Source organism: Morone saxatilis, unplaced genomic scaffold, assembly GCF_004916995.1.
Source record: "Morone saxatilis isolate NCDOM2014 unplaced genomic scaffold, NCSU_SB_2.0 Contig8, whole genome shotgun sequence".
In the NCBI taxonomy this organism is placed as follows: Eukaryota; Metazoa; Chordata; class Actinopteri; family Moronidae; genus Morone; species Morone saxatilis.
In genome coordinates, this window is record NW_023340257.1 from 12,438,927 (window position 1) to 12,444,101 (window position 5,175).

Here is a 5,175-nt window from a genome sequence, read left to right on the forward strand (position 1 = left end):
CAAATGCCAAATAAAAATGCTGCAAATAACAAAAACAACAGAAACCCCGAAAAACCAACTGCAAGAGAGAAATGCTGCAAATTCAACTCCGAAATAAACGGAAGTAAGTTTTTCTGTTGCCATTTGTTTATGTGTGTGTTTTTGGTTTTGCATCATTCCTGTGTTTGCAGCATTTTGCTGTTTGTGGCGCGTTTGCCCTTGTCGGCCACCGTATGCAGCCCTAGTATGAACATGTGCGTTTGATCACCAGACAGCATCCTGGTTGGGATGACTGTGTTTCTTTAAAAACTGCAAGAATCTTAAGCTTCTGATTCATCTAGCTCTGGCAAAACTGGAGAGGTTCAGCACTTCAGATAAGTGTTCCTGCTCTTTCACCTCACTTTTATTTAATGAACACTGGATAAGCTGCTTCTACAGAGTGTATTTTATTGAGCCCTGCTGTATCCACTTTGTTAACAGACTTTGTTTGAAATCATATCATGTACATACTCTATATTCATGAGATAAAGCTGAAATTAGATTTTTATTTCATGTTTTATTTCCCTCTTGTGAGTTAGCTCCTGTTACACTTGCTGTCAGTTCTAAGGGCATTTCTTTCCACAGGGGGTTTCTATTATCAGTCTTTATGAAAAGTTGAAACTATGTACTTCTATGTGGTTTTCTGTCCATTCTTGGCTAAAAAGTAGATTTAATAATGAGCCCCACACTGAAAAATGCATAAAGGTGGAGCAGGAGCTAAAGTGACTGGGCTTTAGCTCTATGTTGCATAGTGCTGGTTCTGAGGGAACCACCGAAGTAGACAACTGCAGATCCTTGGATTAGTACATTTATGCATTTTTAATCTAACGGTTTGTCTTGTGGAAGTTAACTAGCAAGGCCCTTATTTTCTCATTATGTGGCCCCACGTATTCATTCATTGGAGGCATCTTAGTTCGTACAACCTTCTCTGACTTTTTTTTTACTGGCCTCTGAAGAGCTCCACTGGAGCAATAAATATTGAGTGCTTTGTTCAAGGGCACCTCAACAGTGGTTGATGAGAGAAGTTAGAGCACTACTCATTACTTTCCCCAAACCACACTTGAACCAGCCTCCCTTTGACCACAGTCCCACAGTCTCTTTATCTTCAGAATCGGCCGCCAAATGTTTTGCATGGTTAATTCAATAGCGTTACCCTAGCATTTTGACAGATGATTTTAAAATAACATTAGCTTGCTTACTCATTGTAATTCTCTAAATGATACGCCTCAGCTAAACACTAAAATGTGAATTGAACGGTTTTGCAAAGGAACAGGGGTTGAAGAGCATGCAACAACTTTTAGGGACGTAAGACTTTTGGAGCCAATTCATTATCCTTTCACTGAGAAAGGGCAACACAAAACTGCTCTCATAACACAAGGACAATGTGCAAAATAGATTAGGTTCACAATTATGTTTTAGAGGTCAGTTTAGATGTTTATGTTGGCAGCTCAAGAATTTTAGCAGCAACATTTTCAAAAGGTTTCTGCTGGAAACTTAAAAGCTGGTTTTGTCCTTCCTATATGATTTGGTCTGGGTGTAACTCTTTCAACAATGATCATGTGTGGTGAAGTCTCAATAGAATCTATGTTTGTTTAATCATCATATTCGTGTGTGTGTCTGCACAATACATATCATTGATGCTGTGAAGTGTTAGTTAGTTCATCTAAGGTTATGGTGACACTGTCCTGAGGGAAGAGGGAAATGTATGAGCATACAGAGATGGCGAATAAGTGTGTGTTTAGGTGTGTGTTTAGGTGTGTGTGTGTGTGTGTGTGTGTGTGTCTGCTTTCATCAGCAGATGTTGACTTTTTGCTTGAGGACAAGTACCGTTCACTGTGCTGCTACCCTGCAGTGTGTCTGTGTGTAGAGACTCCCAGGGGGCCTGAAAGTGTAGTTACACTCAGGGCAGAACTGTGGACACTCACAGGAACAAGGAGAGGGAAAGGTCCTGTTCTCTCACACAACTCTCTCTGTCTCCTCATCTCTCCTTTTTTCATTTTACTTTGTGTTATTCAGGTGTGCTTTTACTGAGCCTTGTGAGCCAAATGGTCTCAGATATTTCAGGGGATAGATGCAGCAACAGAGCAAGGTTATTATAGTTAACTAAAACTAAACTATAAACTTAAAGTAGGTGTGAAAAGAACATGTACAAATAAAAGAACAAAAAATAAAAATAGAAATATACAGGAAATGTCTCTAGTTTTTGTCAATTTGGTCAAATTTGTCAACACAACAAGCATGAGTTGGTGAGTCATTGGTGGATATGTTTATTGAGACTGTGAGTCAATGTTTGTATTATATTATCTATTCTGAACGTCTTAAATCTTGACAGTGACAAATACTCCAATATCATAATTTAAAGAAACTAAAAGAAACACTAAAACTAATAAAAACTAATTTAAAACTAAACATTTTAAACCATTATACTGAAATGTGCAACCCCCCTCTGAACACTAAGTGAAACTAAACTGAACTGAAAACAAAAATTCTAAATGTAATAGTAATAAGAATTTTTATCAGAGATACTGCTGATTACATCAGGCTAAGTCTTAATCAATTGTGTGTGTGTTTTGTGTAGGTGCATACCAATTAAGAATCAAGGAAATCACAATGTTTGATAAGCAGACAAGGGTAAGATTACCACAAATGATCTTCTATTTTACCTTTAAAGTAAATTAAATGCTTCAATTTGTAAGTATGGAATATATTTTAAACCAGTAATCCAAACCCTATCTGAAGAGCAATACCTCTCTCAGCATTTGTATTGATAGTAACAGGCATACCATCAGCACTGTGATAGCCCATACTAGGTAAGCACAGCTGGGACCATATCACCAATCATACACACATTGGTCACACTCTAACCACAATTTAAAACACAATAAACCCATTAACAATACAGGAACACAAATAAAACAATACTTATGTCACACATTCATTGAAAGTAATAAAACTAGTATATTAATTTTTTCAATTTTTAAGTCATATTTGTGTTGTTCTCTCTGTTGTAGTTGTGAGAGACCAATGGAAATTTAGAAGAGTAATCCCCAAATAAAAGGTCCTTGTCTTGCACAATTACCTACAATGAATCCTATCCACTTTTTAGAGACAATAAAAACACATACTTAAGTTGATGCTTTGCATGAGCAATACAGATCCTCAGATCTGACCAAAAATATCTAATGGTGGATCCTCTAATCCTCCATTTCTCAAAATGTATGATTTTGTCAAATTCATAACACTTACTTTTGCCTTGCTGAAACTGAACGTACTGCCTCCTTGCCCAAGAGTGTGTATTCTTCCTCTTTAAGCAAAAAATATTCTCACAATATTATCATTTCAGGGGACAAATAGTTTCGAGTCTCTATGGATTGGACTCGACTTGTGCATTCCTTTTACCAATATTTACTGGTAGAGTCAACCTGAATTATTATTACAGGCAGGCTTTTCACTATATATCAACTAGCCACCATATATTACTCAGGAGATTAAGCAAGATTATTCACTTCACATGTTCACTTGTTAATTAGCTTCATCTGTCGCTCTAATCAACGTTTTATATACCAACTAGCATGATTTATTCCCCCATGTCTAAGGCTCATTTTAGTCCTTGACAACTACATTAGCATTGAAAGTAACATGTCATTACCAGACAAGTTTGTTCACAAGTTTCTTTTAATGATTAATGTGTTGGTTTTGGATTCCCAAACCGTCTGTCTAAGACAATCTGTGTTTACCCAGGCTGGGAGCTCAGCAGGCACACAAACAGTAGCCACAGTCTGGTGGTTGGTTTTAAGATAATGCAGTTTTGGTCTCAGTTTTTGACATTTGGTTTTACACTTCACAGTCACATGTGAACATGTTCAACCTACTGGTACACTGCACAGACTGCATCCACAGTTGCTGCCAGGTTGTCCTCACTGTTACTTAAAGTGCCTGTGTGGTCATTACATGTGTATTTTTTGGGGCTTTTTATTTCCATTTGAACCAAACAGTATGGCTGGTTATATAGTACCTAAATCCTACATTTGTTATACAGTGGCTGTACAAGTATGTTCATTCGTGCTGTTTTATTTTGCTTATATTGTAAAGTACACAGATCAGCCATAACAGCATGAGCATTGACAGGTAGTATCAGTGAATAACACTGATTATCTCGTTATCATAGCATGTGTCAGTGGGTGGGATATATTAGGCAGCAAGTGAACATTTTGTCCTCAATTTGATGTGTTAGACGCACGCAGTGTGAGGTTTTGACAAGGGCCAAATTGTGATGGCTAGACGACTGGATCAGAGTATCTCCAGAACTGCAGCTCTGTTCCCATTCTGCAGTGTGTTGAAGAAAAATCATTCAAGTCCAGTTCAGGTTTGCTGTGGTGGTGTGAGTTTAATAAAGCATGCTGGCATCCTGGTCAACTTACATACACAGAGTCGGTAAGCGTACCCAGAGCAACTGAAATAAGGTACTTTTATACATAGACAGTTACTAGTGATTGATCAGGCTGTCACCAGACGTTACATGATTAACATCAGAGTCAGAGGGAAGTAAGACAAAAGGTAGTGATCAGACCAAATGTGATGAAGACAAAGGGTAGGAAAGGTAGGTGTGGGGGTTTGGTCAAGGGGGAAGGAATACAAGATGCAAGATACACATGCTGCCACATGTCCTTTGGGTAGCAAGTCTGTAAAATATGAATTTTCTTCCTCAAGTGGTCAGTACCTATCAAAAGTGGTCCATGGAAGGTAAAGCAGTGAACCAGAAAGATGATGATTCTTATTCAAAGCAGCTCAGTTGATCATCTTATTAGACTAATAGTAGCAGAGTAATAGAGTTCACTGATTTATTACCACAATGAAGTAGGCTTGTATAGGTGCTGCAAAAAGTGGGAACATGTGTGTAGATGTGAGGGGTTTCTGGAGTGGAATAGATTAAATATGGAGGCACCATTAGACATAATAGCTGTTTATAAAGGTCTGCTGATGTCAATAATGTGTGGATTTTTCAAAACATTGGTTTAATAAGAATCTTTCTGCAAAGTGAAAACAATTAGAAAACAGGCTGAATATGTGACGCAATATAATATAATATATGAATGCAAACAATATAATATATGAATGCAAACAATATAATAAAATAATGCATACTGCAGGTAGTAC